General features: G+C 42.0%; 1 long non-coding RNA gene across 1 annotated transcript in view; it reads left to right on the top strand.

The window, feature by feature from the left end:
- Positions 1 to 16,015, top strand: part of LOC147668821 (uncharacterized) — a 58,555-nt gene that overhangs the window by 40,520 nt on the left and 2,020 nt on the right. Inside the window, exon 2 of the long non-coding RNA XR_015303797.1 lies at positions 6,468 to 6,565. This is a non-coding gene — a long non-coding RNA (uncharacterized LOC147668821). The remainder of the gene's footprint in view (positions 1 to 6,467; positions 6,566 to 16,015) is intronic.

Here is a 16,015-nt window from a genome sequence, read left to right as displayed (position 1 = left end):
CCAAAGATAATCTCAGGACCATGGTGGCAGCACTCATAATGGGCGTCTCGACTATTGCAACAGTTTATATCTTAATGTTCAAAAACAACATTTGAACAGGTTGCAATTGGTCCAGAACGCGGCACCTAGAGTGCTGACCGGAACATCAAGGTTCACTTCAGTCAAGGGAGACCTTAAAAAACTTCACTGGCTTTCAATAAGATCTCGCTCTAAAGCACTGTCTATTGTCTTTAAGGCGGTCAACTGTATTGGTCCGGACTTCATTAGGAAGAAATTTTCTTGGTATACTCCAGGGAGGACTTTGAGATCCTCCTGGATCCAAATTCATTCAGACTCTCCTCCTCCCCCCCCCACACACCCCTAACTAATTGGGGAGGCAGAGGTTTTGTTCACTGTGCAGTTAAAGCCTGGATTGAACTCCTGTTCCAGCTCAGAAATGCCCCAGATCTAGTTTATTTTTGCAAAGGCCTTAAAACATGGCTTTCTCTTACTGTTAGGTTTATGTTATGTTTCCTCGGCAATCAGTAATTCGTGCCAGGACACCCTAGGGTAATCGCGCGCTCTATAAGTATTATTAACATAACATAACTGTAAGCCACTATAATGTGCTTACCTTTACTTCCATTGGCTCTTTCAATCTGTTTTTTGATAGTAAGTATACTTACTTGTGCGCTCAATACAGGTTACAAACGAGAAAGTGGCCCTCTGTCCTGGGCACCTCCACAACTTATTCAGTTCACTCCAGCAGCCAAAAGCTCAGTTTTTTGTACTGTAATCTTGAGGGCCCTTTAGGCTGGGTGCATTAACTCCACAAATCTCCCTTTTTACTCCCCACCCACACTTCCTCATGGCTGTGAAACAAAGCAAAAGGGTTGGGTAAAAAATGTTCACAAATTTTACAAGTAAAAGCCTTTTTTTTTTTTCTCTGCCTGCTGCTCTATGGGTGGTGGAAAAAAGCCAAAACTATTGTGACTGGCCAGGCAATGTATTTAACTTGATGCTAAATGTATTAATGAAAATACATTGCCTGGTCCCCTGACAGTGCACTTGAAACCAATTTTCCTAGCAGGAAAGTCTGTATGCTGCACCTGCCTGCAGTGTCCTTTTGATGCTCTAGCAGTCAAGCACAACACACAAGCTCCCCTGCTCGGAAAGTTTCTTAGAAGAGCACTGTCATGGACCGGTTAGTGTAATTAAATTAATATAATTACTTTTATAATTACTAATAATGTAACACAAGAATGTATTCATTCTTGAGCAATCCGATACTAAAACAGTATGGGCCTGATTCATAAAGGTAAACTTGTACGCTTGTTACTGAGGACTGTCCTATCTTTTTCTGTGTGGAGACTCCGCAGTCGTAAAGATACTACTCGCAAAATTAATTTTGTGAATAGCAAAAAAATATAAACATATACAAAAGTGTAAGTTTACCTTCATGAATCAGGCCCTGAAAACGTCGGAATCTGCTTACCTGATTGGAAAAAAAAGATTTTCCCACCCTGCTCAGCAACAGTGTTGGTTCCCATGAGTAAACATTGATGCTAATACATTCTCATTCGACTTGTAACACAAGAAGTTACATTGCAACAAGGTGCTTGGTTCAAGCAAGTTTATTTTCAAAATGTTCTGTAAATGAACACTTAACTGTCATTTCAATTTACCAGCCCTGAATCCTCGTTGTGGCATTTATACAGTCATCCAATGACTCGCTACTAGAATAATTGCGCTAGTCTATACAAAGTGTTTCTGGGTGAGCTCTTTATGGGCAATTCCGCAACAGCTGCTTAAAAATACAATGGTTACCTTGTATGTGTCTCTACATGTTTACCATAAACATTGCCTATGAATTGTTTGGTCTCTACATGTTTACCATAAACATTGCCTATGAATTGTTTGGTTTTAAAGTACACACAATATGAAAACGAGGTCAACATATTTAAAACCTTTCTCTGTGCTCTGTGCTTTAGTTTACTGGTTTTCAAAACATAATATGGCATATGAGGCCTCAGACTGTACAGTAGTACTCGCTATACTGTTACTCACTTTAAATAAAAGTTGTTGGAAAATGGCCCTCTCTGAAGGGTCACCCCAAACCTTTTACCTTCCTCCTCTATTTCTGACCTCGTTGTTGTTGGCTTCAGGACTCTGCACACTTTACCACTGCTAACCAGTACTAAAGTCCATGTGCTCTCTCCCCGAAACATGTTAGAATTGGCTCATACCAACTTGCAAATAGTAAAGTGACACATGTGCCCAGGACCTGTAAATTAAATGCCACTAATGGTCCTGCAGCACTGATTGTACCACTCACTTAAGTAGCCCCTTGACCATGTCTCAGTCTGTGTGTGCAGTTTTAAACTGCCATGTGGACCAGACAAGTGAAACCTCTTTCCAGGCCACACCTTCCTTTTTAATCATGTACTTTTAAGTTTTATATGTCTTGGTAGTGAAAAACGTAATTAATTTTTTATTACTGCAAGGCCTATCTCTCCCATAAGATAATATTGGGATTACATTGTATAAGTGTAATTTCCAATGGGGGAAACTTTGGACCCCCACGTTTGGTGGCTCTGGGATCACAATTTAAAATCCTAACTTACGGTAAAGTTGAATTTTAAATTGTAATTCTAAAAATAACACTTTTAGAAAGTTGCCATTTTCTTACTTTAGCCATTTGATGCCTGCTGCCTGTCTCTGATTGCATGTCTGGGTTGCGTGACAGCTGGGTGTTGTGTATTTCCACTAGACAGCCACACACACCAGGAGCTTAGATGTGATTTGATGGGCCATCTGTGTCCTGATGGGCCATTCTGGGCAGAATGGGAGGGAGGATCTAGCACAGCCTCACACTTCCACCTGAATAGGCTGTGTCCTGTCCCTACACAAAGGACTGCTTAACCTCCTGTAGGGAGTCTGGGGCCAAGCAGGAAGGGAGGGCCTCTGTGCACTTCAAAGACTTTCTTTGAAGTCTCTCCCACTTTGAAAGGCACTACTGGGTTCAAGAACTGGACATCTGACTCAATCGCTTCAGTACACTACTGGACCTGTGAAGACTCTGCCAAGAGGAAGGTCTGATGTGCTGCCAAAAGACTGCCACTGTGCTGGACTGCTGCTCTGGAAGAACTGCCTTTCTTCTGTGCTGCCCTGCTGCCTACTCTCTGGCCTGACTGAGAAGGACTAGACCCACATCACTTGAACCCAGAGTGTCTCCAAGGACTTGCTAGCTTGTCCCCTCTTCTAAGCCTCAGGGATATTAAAGACTTCAACTCACCCTGCTACAGCACCTGGACTTTGCTTGCTGCAAGTGTTGCCCTGCCCAGTCCTGTGCCCTTGGAAGGGAGTATAAAGTGCTGCTCCAGCAAGAATCAATGCATCCACACTGTTGCGCTGCTCAAAACAGATGCCTCTCCATCGATGCCAACACATCACTTCAGCGGACTGCTCGACGCATCTACTACTTTGCGTGGCCCGGAACAGGTGCATCCCCATCGACTGCGGCTGTGAGGATCAAGTACATCGCTTCATCAGCTGCTCGGCCACAATGCCTCCATTCCCTATGCATCCTTGACTTTGTGCAGATCTGAGCCGATTAATGGCTTCCATCATAAGGATTGATGCATCACCTCAACTCCTCCCCGCATTTTTCTCGATGTCAACAAATTTATGATACTTTTTCAGTGGGCCAATGCTTCTCCCTGTATCCGACCAGTGCTCTTTCACTATAGGCCTGATCAAATTCTAGCGCAACCAGATATCCTCGGTTAGTTCTATATGCTTTTAAGCAGAACATTTCCGATTTTTTCTTTAAAAATTAATAACTTATTGTATTTTGGTCATTCCGGTCTAGTTTTGTCCACAAAAATATATGCTATTGTTCTAAACTTGTGTGTAGTCTTTTTGTGGTGTTTTCACTGTTAGTGTTGCACAAATACTTTACACATTTCCTCTTAAGTTAAGCCTGACTACTCTGTGCCAAGCTACCAGAGGGTGAGCACAGAGTAATTTATGGTATGTTGTTGACTTACCCTGACTAGGATTGAGGTTACTGCCTGGATAGGGTGCATACCTCTGCCAACAAAAACCACAATTTCTAAACAAAATTCTGATAAAACCTTTCCTTATTCATTTATCAAATCCTATATCTAAAATAAACTAACACCAAGCCAACTCTGTATGGGGTCCTCCCCTCGTGTATAACAACTTCATTACATGTAAATGTGTCTTGTTCATTCATAACTGAAGATGCACTAGTTTGGTCGAAGTTCAGCCTGCTTTTATTCCAGTGACAAGTCTTCACAACACAAAAAGTTACACTACCTGCATTAGACTTCATGAAATGAAGGGTAAAGGGAATAAAGGAGGATGGTGTGAAATACCTGAAATACGACTGTTGTCTAGTTTTAATTTCACAACTGTAAGAGTAGCACACATGTCCGCAAGGAATAGGAGTACTTTTCATGTATTGAAGATGAAAATTAATAATCTCGTTTGTGCATTCTTCTGGCTTCATATGTTTTGGTATTATACAGAACCTCAAATATTATGTCCTGACCGCAAGCTGTTTGTGGCGGTAGCACAGTTATCCAATGAGATCTAGTGCCAGTTTTAAATATATCTTAGTTAGATGGCTTTCTGCTTGGATTGGGATCAAAGCATCTTCAATTTCATCTGGTATTGTGCATGGTTCCGAACAATGAAATATATATGTAAGAGATGTAAGAGTTGTGAGTATCCCATTGATGCCTGTATTCAAAATGCACAAGCTCTCTTCAGAGTCATGGATTTTCTGATTGTTTCTATTAGCTTTTTTTTTTTTTTTTTTTAAATTAGATGGTTGCTCCCGAAGATTTTCTTGAGTAGCCAGTATGTGCTACTTGACCAAATCATTCTCATTTCTGCTTCATTGCATCTTTTTCTGATGGGTGAATTTCTGGTAGGAAATGTGTGTCTGGTTTGAGTTGCTCTTTATTACATTGTTCAAGGCAATTACCTTCAATGAGCTATGCGTTACTGAATTTTACATTTTTTGTAAATGATTTTTGAAGTGTACAAAAGTAATGAAGTCAATATATCGATAAACAAATTAACAATAATGCCTAATGGACCAGATGAATAAGCTAAAGGTGCAATAGGTGATTCCAATAACGAATGGTAATAAGTTAAACATTTAATCTGAGTAACCAGTGTTAACTAAATATAATAAAGTAATGGCATTTCCCCTGTTTAGGCAATATATATCATAGACTACTTATGAATTGTAACAATGAAGCTCCTATCCTTCACTTGCTGTGTAGAGCAGCACAAGCATATCAAAAGCAATCTAGTATGGTGTACGTTTACAAAAAGAGCATGTATTTGGAGCAAAAAAGAGAATGATATGCAAGTATCCATCATCTCGTTTTATCTTTCAAAAATAAAACATTTTAAAATGCTCCTTCCTTCTGAATTAAGTTGTGGTCTTTGCCTAATTTTTTAAAATAAATATTTTTCATAATTTGTTTGAGGTGCACTTGTTTTGTATTTTTATGTATTGCTTTGGGGTTTAAGTCTTGGAAATTGCTTTAGGGGGTATCCCCAACTTCCAGTAGTGATTCATTGGGATCCACAGAAAACAAAAATTAAGAGCCGCTGCACCAGGTACTCCAGGAAATATTGAGGATGAAATGATAGAGATGATACTTATGTCAGACTCATCTAAAATATAAGATGTGACCATGAGGTGATCCCTTCTATGACAAGTAGGTTTTTGGACCTAATTCACATTAACTTGGTCTACTTCAATAGCTAACCTCTGTGTTTGCATTGCTTGATGTTTGTCTTTGGGGTTACAAATGCGTTATTATGATTAGTGTGCTTATTGATACTTATGTGATGTTACCCAGAACCTGTGATGAGATTTTGTCAGGGTTAAGTGGATATTTGAGTTTAATTGGATGTTTGGCTATTCCCAGGGGTTTGTAGATTGAGTATCTAAATAATCCTCTATACTTTTCCATGCATTCAAACAAATAGTCCAAGTCCCTCTTTCTAACTCTGGTGCTAGTTTGGTGTGGTAATCCCTCTCAGTGATTTCTGGTACTGTGGCGTGCGTTAGTTGTTGGGTGCGCATGGTAATTGTGCTTGGTTTTCTGTTCCATGGTATGCAGGGACAAATTGTGCCCGATTTTACATGACAAAAAGCATTTGAGCAAAACCTAATGAGGTGCACAATTTGTGCCCAAATTGTAATCCGATTTTGATTATAACTTTCTTTTTATTGGTGGTCATTACAGAACAATAAATGTGCTTTCTACAATTTGTAAAAAAGTGACATGAATTTTAGAACGTTTGGTTTATTTTCTGTTAATCGAACCAATGGGAGATTACATTGAATGTTCAGCATTTTTAAAGCGTCTTGTGTTGTATTGGAAAAAAAACAAATCCTGAAGAGAAACCATATTATATACCTCTTTGTATTGTTACAGGATGGATAACCTTGTGAGGCATAAAGATCCTCCTCCCCACCAAGGAAGCCCAGGCATCCAGAAGATGCTTGCTCCGATTAAGAGGCCAGAGGATGAATGTAAGTGTGTTTGGTGAATTGATTTGTTATGAAGTGCAAAGTATCAACTTGCTTTGTTGTGTCTCGCTTGCCGGGCATTTATTCAGAACAGGATATTGAAATAAATTAAAAGTACATTTAAGATGAATGAGCACAGATACTGTCTGAAAATAAATTATACAGAAATCCAGGAACAAAACATTCCTTGGGTGGCATGTTAATAGAACTACAAGAGCTAATTGTAGTACAAAATATGTTTTATCCTTCCGATAGCTGAAAATGAGTTAGCATTTAAAAATTTCCATTATTTGATAGATTTGTTTTAATTCATTTTAATTACAGTGTAATGTGATTTTTGCGTCCTGCGTTAAGAAGTTCATATTAGGCATTGAATTCTAAAATGTGAAAGCATTTAGTCAGGGGCTCTGTCTCTGTTTTTACAGTATTATATGTGAAGAAATATGTTATACTTTCTCCGATTCAGAGATGAGAAATGGAGACCACTGCATGAAAAATGCCAGAGTAATTGTAATCTTGAGGAATGTAACAAAAATGAATACAAGCATCAAAAAATAATTGATCAATACCTTTGAATAAAGAGACAGCGCATATGGGAGTGTAGTTGTGGCACTTGCCAAAGAAGGCCAGAAACCATCTAAAAGAAAAATCAATTATAGAAATTTGTATGCCATGTTGACAATAAGGGATGACTAGTGGCATGCAATTTTTTTTTCAAGATTCTGGAGCAATAGTTTTTAGATAGATATATTTTGGTGAAGAGGGGATGGCGGATTATTCTTATGTTTTTGTCTTTATGGAATATTGTCATTTCCCAACCTTAGAAACATTGTAATGTTGCACAATACAAAAAACTATTAAAATGAAACCATAGTTTTTTTGCCAGCTGTTTCCAGAGTTGAATTGTTTGTCATCAAAACTGTTTGATACTTTCAGAGTGTTTTTCTTGATCCATTCACTACTTTAATAGGTGAGAAGTGCATGCACTTATTTCAAAGATGCCACAACTATTTTAAATACAGACGTGCCTGGGGGTTGCTAGAATGGTATTGCATCCATTTATTTCTGCTTTGTTGTACACCAATCTGCTTTAGCTGCAAAGTGGAATCTGTATTTCTTATAGATTTGTTCTGTAAATCTTAACTTGACACTACAAATGGAAAAATATAGGTGCATAGATAAAGCAAAATTTGTAAGCAGTTCAGCTTGGTACTTAATTTTAAATTGTGGACCTAATCCCCCAGTATTATAATCTATAAGGAACACCAAAATAAACATAATGAAGCTATTACAACTCTCCTTAGAATGTTCTCCCTTTTTTAAAGTTCACTTGTGAGCCTTTCCTTTGTTTCATCCCTCCTCACAGTTTGAAGTATACTGATCATGTACTCATGAGTAATAACATATATTCCATAAGCAATATTAATCTGCTTGATATCCACTTGGAATTCAATGCACAACATAACATCATACCTGTCATGATGCTAATCGCTGTGAACTGAGACCATATATAATCCAGTTGTTTTTTGCAATTCATTCATACTGTGCCACCAATTTTGCCCAATTGAGGTTGTCTATACATAGTTGGAAATCTACACTTCCTAAATAAAAGTGAACAAACGTTTTGTTTGAGAATAACTAAGGTGTGGCCTCATCTCAGCTTTCTGATACTTCTTTCTTTCAAAGTAAACTGAAAAATGTGCTAGCTATCATGAAGGGAAGTTTCAATTCTATTAAGGACACCAAGGTGACGATTCATTTATTGGTCAGCAGCCCATGAACTTCAAACAACTATAGCAATGCGAGAGACTACGCATGTAAAGCTTACTCAACACCACAGTTGCCATATCCATTAGTGGTTTAAAGTGAAACTTTTTAAAGGTGGACTCTAATGCACAGTCTAAGCCCTGAGGATATCCTTCAACCAGCCTCCCACTGTGAAGGCTTTTAAATCCATCAGTCCTCTAGCAGAATGTGCTGGAAAAGCAGCGGTGCCATTGATTACCTAACAAACCCATCTGACAATCGTGGGGAGAGAAACTGGCTTGAAGTGTTTCAATGAAATCGATAACTGCCAGGGTGACTTGCTCCGTGAGGGTCTCATAAGTCTGAACAAATCTCTCTACACAGAGGTTGGTTGGTCTGGAAAGGACATGTATTGAACTATCCTGATGCTGGGCCTGGTGCTTCAAGACACCGTAAAGGGAATGTCTATAGGTGTAAAAATCTTAGAGGACACATCTAAATCTCTAACATCCGAGACACGCTTTCAAGAAAACATAAAAGCTTCACCAACTTATCTGTGAGTTCAATCCGAGACCGATACATGTTACCTGTCCATGATTCAAAAAGTCGCAACACTAAACTGACACTGTGGGAGATTGGAGAGGTGTATTCCTCTCAATAACTTGCAAATCTGAAGGTGTTCTTCCACAGAGTCCCCATGCCATGGTTCATGGCTGGCTGAGATTTCAGACCTAAACTTATTTGGGGTATGATAGGCTAGGCCTTTCTGAGGAAGTTAAGACACAAAATTCAAAAAGTGCACCCCTACGAGATCCAGATTCCTTTGCAGGCGCCAACTGGTACATTAGCGCTGAACAGAGTTCTACTGTTTAGAAGTGGAATCTGCCGAACCTCTCTTGTTGTGCTCTGAAACCTACTGTGAAAGGCCCAGGAGACCCCATCATCTTGCAAACCATAAGATGGAGAGAGTCATCCAGTATGAGTTGGTATGAGTTGACCTTGTCGCTTGTTAACATGCACTGACAGCTGGGAAGTTGGATTGGAGAATCCATAGACATTTCCAGAATAACTGGAAACCACACCTGAGCTCTCCAAATCGGAGTCACCAGAGTCAAGGACACTGTCTGGCACCTGACCTGTGCTGAGACTCTGGATATCATCAAGAGAGGCAGGAAGGCGTACACCAGAATCCAACTCCGATCCTGCTTGAAAGCGTCCGTCGCCATTGCCAGGGAATCTGGCTTCCACCTGACGAGGTGGGGAAGCTGATGATCCAGGCGGGCTGCAAAAAAGATCCACATCACAAGGACCCCACTTGTCCACTTCCAAGCACTGAAGTCCCTTAAATGTCTGGAATTCCAGTCTTCGGGGTGGTTTCCTGGGAAGATACTCTACCCTGATTTCTATCCTCCTGTCCAGGCAAAAGTGCCAGAAATCTTTTGCCAACTCTGCAAGAGCCTTTGACCTCGTTCCACCGAGATCATTGATGTAACCGACTGCCTACGCAAGGATTGAGCATGACACCTTGTCCCTCAAAAGGGACTGCAATGCAAAGGGCCCCTCAAGAAGTTCTAAGCAGTTAATGTGCAACTCTTGCTCCTGATCCGACCATAGCTTTCTTGTAGTGAGGTCTCTTGATAGAGCTCTCCAGCTTAGAACACTGACGTTGGAGTTCATAACCTATCCTGAACCAAGTCAAAGATGACCTTGTCGTTCCACGCCATCATGTGGTTCAACCACCATTGCATCTCCAACTTGACTTTCGCACATAGACTGACCAGAGCTGAATAGGACAGTCCCGTTCGTAAAAGGGGCGATTTCAACCTTTGAAGGGCCCTGTAGTGCACCAGTCCCGGAAAGATAGCCTAGATGTTTGACTAGAGGAGACAGACTATCCATGCCTGATAGCGGAGAGAGTGAGAGAAACTCATTTGCCTCCACTCCCTTCCCGTGAAGAAGTTTAAGGACCTGTTGAATTCAATCTATGACAGAGGACAGGAAACACTTTGACTGACAAGAAATGAACTCTGATTTCTGTTCATTGATAATGAAAAATGCAAAAATAACAGTTGGACAGAATGCAGAATGTCATACATTCATCCCAGTACAGAGATCTGGGCCTAAATCCATCGCTTTTTTGCACTCCACACCACCCCAGTTCAGACATGGCCATATGCAAATCTGCCTTGACCCTGTGCCTCATGGGAACAGTCCAGCCCGAAATGCCAAGCCATGTCTTTCCTGGACCGGAATCGAACATCCTAGGACCGGTTTCTGGCTATCAGCCGTCTTCAGCCTAGGATTCTGTCCATCAACTGTGGTTTTTGCATTGATAATGAAACCCAGCGACTGAAGGAGAGATCCAGACGAATCCGGGTGCTGGAGAGAGAAAGATGGATTCTGATGAAGAATCAGAATGTTGTCCAGATAAATGTTAGAAATTAGATTCTGAAGTTGGCAGAGGTATGCACCTTGTACAGGTAAGGACCTTTCCTTCTAGTCAGGATAAGGAGGTTAGATACCTAGATAACTCCTGCTCACCCCCTTGATAGCTTGGCACGAGCAGAGAGGCTTGTCTCCAAGGCAAAGTGTAAAGTGTTTGCACATAGCACACACAGTAACACAGTAACAACACTATAAATGGACACCACACCAGTTTAGAAAATTAAAGTATCTTTATCTAAACCAAACCAGACCGAAACGAGAAAAATCCAACATACCCAATTTAAAATAGGACTTTTAAAAGGTTTCAAGCAATTATGCCCATGGAAAACTATGGATGCGTGAATTTTTACACCAAGTACTTCAAATGCGTCAAATTCCACAAGGCAAAACAACCGCAGAAGAGGGAAGTGTCGAAAAGCAAAGCGTCAGTACCTGAGTCCTTGGGGTGGTGATGCGACTTTTCTGCTGCACGCAGAAGTGATGCTTCGAATCCGGACTGTAGTGGGAAGTGATGCGTCGATTTCCCAGTCCATTCTGGTCGGCAGGTGTTTCATCAGAAAAACGTGCCTTACAGGTGCAATGCTCGAAAAAATTCAAGTGCTGCGTGGATTTCGTAGCCGCTGACAGGTGAATCATTGATTCTTTTGGCCTGCGTTGTAGTGGGTGTGCGGTGATTTCTCAGGCCGCGGGCAGGCGCTGCATCGATTTCTTTGGCCGCACGAGGCTGTGTGTCAGGAATTTGTCCCGCACGGCAATGCTACGTCGGAAAATTCAGCCACAAGAAGATCGAAGCGTCGTTTTTTTGGTGTAGATTTCTTCAGTTCCTCACAACATTCTGTAGCAGGAACAACCTCTAGGGGGCCAGAACTGAAATAGGCATTCCAGGTAGGTTAGAACTCCAGCAGGGGAGTTCAAGAAGACTCTGGGTTAAGACTTTGTGTACCTGAGATTTCAGAACAGGAGGCAAGCACACACAAGCCCATGTAGATTCTTCTCAAGCAGTTTTGCAGCAATGTCCAGTCTTTGTCCTCGCCGTGGCAGAAGCAACAACTGCAGGCCAACCCAGCAAAACAACACTCCGCTAGGGGGCAGTCTCCTCCTTACAGCTGTTCAGCTCACAGGTTAGGGACTGGCAAGTAGTTGCACTTGCAAGTTGGTATGGCAGTTAAAAACTGTACGTACAGCCACTGCACTGGCAGGCCTGAGACACATTTGAAAGGCTACTAATGTGGGTGGCTCCACCAGTGCTGCAGGCTCACAAGCAGCATTTGATTGACAGGCCCTGGGCACACATAGTACATTTTACTAGGGAAATACTAGGAAATTAAATATGCCAATCATGGATAACCAATCATAATCCCTATTTCACAGGGAGTACTTACATTTTGGCACTGATCAGCAGTGGCAAACTACCCAGAGTACCTAAACCAGTAAAAATGAAATCCAGCACTCAGTCCAAAATGCAGGAGGTGGAGGCAAATATTTGTGTGAAACCACATCAAGGATGCCAGGTCCAACAAATGATCAATCTGATGCCTCCGCAATGTAGAAGCTTTAGCATAGGTAGCATGATCTTGGTAAAACACCAAGGGGCTTATTCAAGTCCAAAAGGAAGAGAAACAATTTGTATTCTGTCCATCCCAGGTGATCTTCAGGAACCTGTCTGCTCTTCAATGTGCCCTATTGAACATCCTGGGGCTGCAACCTCCCCTGCGCGCCTTGAGACCCCACGGGTGAGTAGTTGCGCTTTATAAACCCTTGATTTCGGGGGGAAAATCAGGATGTGAAATGTGTGCTCTCGAGCTCCAGTCTCACCATCCAAGTGTTTGGCAGAAGAAATTGTGAAGGCCCTCTATATTGAAATGGCAGTACAACAACCTTTAGAGGAGCTCTCATAAATTGATAACCGGCCACATGCGCTGGCCCTTCTTTTCAGCCAAATTGCTGAGAAATCCGCACAAGTGCAGCATCGTAGGGGCAGTGGCCCCTTTGTCTAGGATGGAAGTTACCTTCTGAGAGATGAGTACTGTTTGCCACTGAATGGACTGGAGAACGAGGTTGAAAGGCCTGAACTGGGGTCCCATAGAGTTCTATGACACAGTTTGCAAAACCCACATGTCCCCATCATCTTCCAAAAGTGTAGAAATAAACCCAGTCGACCTCCCACCTTTGATGGGGAAGAAGGACTTTTCCTTACCTGACGTACCACCAGGGGCGTTAGCTGCTCCAAGGAACCTTCATCTGCCCACAGCCCTTGCCCTAGAGGAAAAAAACACCAAAGCACTGCTGGTCTTTATGCAGGCTCTCCTGTGTGCCACCTTATGATTAATGATAATAGCAGTTTGTATTATGCACTGCTACCCCCATGGAGTGCCCCGGCGCGTAGCATCCTTATTCAACCCAGGATGTTTGGAACTGCTTTCTAGTCTCCAGAATCTGCTAGGTCCTGGCTAGGTAACGGAGCATTCATCTTGGCCCATGTCTCCTAAGCATTCCCCATCATCTCCCGCCCCTGGTCATCGATGGGGTTAAGCCAAGGTTGGCGAGGACCTGTGGAAGCTCAGTGTTTTAGGAACACTTGCCTGAGCCGTTCAAAGGCATTTGAAGAAGAGGGCCCAGGTGCCTTGGCCCCCACTTTGATGTTGGGCAGGCAGACTGTACTGCCTGACATGAGTCTCCTGAGGTTCTAACTGTCTCCTAGGGTTCACTACTTCCCCTAGTGGTGGTTTCATGTTGCTTTGTGCAGCCACTATTAAAATCTGCTGGCTCAAAGGCAAGAGACCTAGCCCAAACTAATGTAGCTTCCACAAAAACCTCAATCATCCAAGGGAAAAGGACACTGATCCTCTACACAATTAGCTAGGTTCCCCGGACTGTGGCAGAAGGCTCTCCTGTTATGTTTGTCAGGGATCTTGTAATGATGAAATGTATTGTGATAGTCGGTGGAAACCAGCTATAAAATTCCCAAAAATGAGCACCACCTGCAGAAACCCAGGGCAGCCCCCCTATAAAAACGTGCACCAAGCTATCACTTGTTGTTGTGAAGAGGTTTGCGGGCATACTGGCTGTCGCTCCGCTGACCATATCACGGGTGAGGATAGAGATGCGAGCGTCGTCAGCCTGATAGCACCCTCTAGTGACAGACTCTGCACACAGCGGGCGGAGCCTGCGGAGAGCTCCTGCTGCGCAGTGGTCTGAAGAGGTGAGGACCGAGACTAGCTCAGCCCCATGGTGAAAAGCTCTCTATCTCCCTCTCCCACCCGGGTTGCTTGTGAGGTAGAAGCAAGGAGTGGGAATGCAGGCCGAGACAGATTATCGGACAGACTGCCTAAGAGAGAGAACACTACCCAGCCAAATTCCTGCACAGCAGCATAAAGCTGTGTACCAGACATAACATACCATGATGCAATACCAAATTACTCCACTATATCCCAAGGTATTCAATAAAACACTCAAGAACACCAAATCAAGGAAAAACACTTATCTGGCTGCTGAGAAGAGAAAAAGAGGATGCACTTTTTCTTGAAGACATTTTTATGGGATTTCCAAACTGCCTGATCACTGGACGTTTGAACCTGCATAGACTCATGGGATTTGTAGTCCCTCACATTGTTATAGTTGTTTAAAGTTGATGGGCTGCTGGGAAATAAATATAAGAAATACAAATATACTCTGAAGCCTCCGATCCTGCAATAAAATGTCCTGATATTTCTGAAGAGAACAGCATAGATTTTGGAAAAAAGATATAGAAGTGCCTCTGGCAGCCCTTCATCATATCCTGTTCCTTTTAACAAAGGGGTGTATAAAATCCTATTGTGAACTCTGGGAGTACTAAAAAGACTTGTAGTAGACTCTTACAAATTTCAAACTCCTTGATAAAAATTCCATATTAAAAACGTGGTTCGGGCTTCCTTTGGGATAACTTTGAAGATGCTTTAGTAACCAAAGTAAAGGCATTTGGTCCCTTTCTGTGAGCTAACGGTCAATGTTGGCATCTTGGTGCAGAGTTTAATCTTCGCATTAGTGCAAGTGGTTGACTGGAGGTTGAAGTAAGGGAGGAAAACTATGCCATCATTTATTACTGCCACTATTCACTATTAATGAAACTATTGGTGAATAGAATTTTTTGTGATGTGTTTATGGTTGTATGTGGCTTCTTTTGCCTACAGTGGACTGGGCTTGAGGGTAGAAAATCAAAAGCAGTTATTGAGTTGTTAGTTCAGTTTCCATCACTTGATTGATAGAAGAAAAGGTTTTGTGTCGTAGGAGGCGGAGTCCAGGATGGTACTTTTTTTTTCTTTTTTTATGGTGTTTTATATAGCGCAAGCTTGACCCAGTATCTAGTATCAGAGCGCTTAACATAGCACCAGTTGCGTTACATGAGAACACACTAATTTTTGTTAGGCACGGGGAGATTAAGTGATTTGCCCAGAATCGCTGAATGTTCAGTGACATTGCCGAGACTTTTACTCGGTTCCCCAGATTAGAGTTCGACCGCCCTAGCCGTTAGGCCAACTCATCTCCCCTACCTCTCCTCTCACCCTTGATATTCATTGTGAGAGAGACATTGAGTGTCATTATTTAGAGGGGTGTATGCTGAAGGCGTCATTCATAGCCTTGGTGGTGAGGGTTACTCGTGGGAGTCATTGCAGAAGATGTTGCTGGTGTGGATGGTGGGAGCTGTTCCAAGTAAGCCAGACCTTTTGGGTGATGACAATTCATTTTTTGCAGGATGCTGGTAGATGAGGTGAAATGTGACAGTCTGTGTTACTAACAGTGGGAAGTGGCAGAGGTGTTTGAAGGTGCAGTGAAGGATAGAGTACAAAATGCACAGGGCCAGCAAGTATGTGTATCCTTATCTGCCTCCTTTCTCTTTGGTAGAGAAAATGAATATGTCCTTTGTACACATGCAACTTATTTGTAATAACTGTCATATTGTCCAAGAATATGCATGGACAGTAATTCCCACACTCAATGATGTTTATGCATCACCATAATGTAAATCATATTCCCCTGGTCATGGATACCTTTCACAACCCCAGGTAAAGTATGGCATGCCTGTTCATGTACAATTGTGATCCTTTGCACATTGTAAATTATACTCCAGTTTACCTCTGAGTATTTTTGTCCCTCATTTGTTACATGCATTTATTATGATTCCCTTATGAAACGCACTTGTGTCTGTCATGAGATCCCAATATTTCAGTTTCTAAATTCTCTCACTTTCTGAGAATGATCTTGGAAAATTAACAGCCTAGTATT

The sequence above is a fragment of the Lissotriton vulgaris genome, unplaced genomic scaffold (assembly GCF_964263255.1).
Source record: "Lissotriton vulgaris unplaced genomic scaffold, aLisVul1.2 SCAFFOLD_2251, whole genome shotgun sequence".
Classification (NCBI taxonomy): domain Eukaryota; kingdom Metazoa; phylum Chordata; class Amphibia; order Caudata; family Salamandridae; genus Lissotriton; species Lissotriton vulgaris.
Note: the sequence above shows the minus strand (reverse complement) of the source record. Positions and strands in the feature narration are given on the sequence as shown.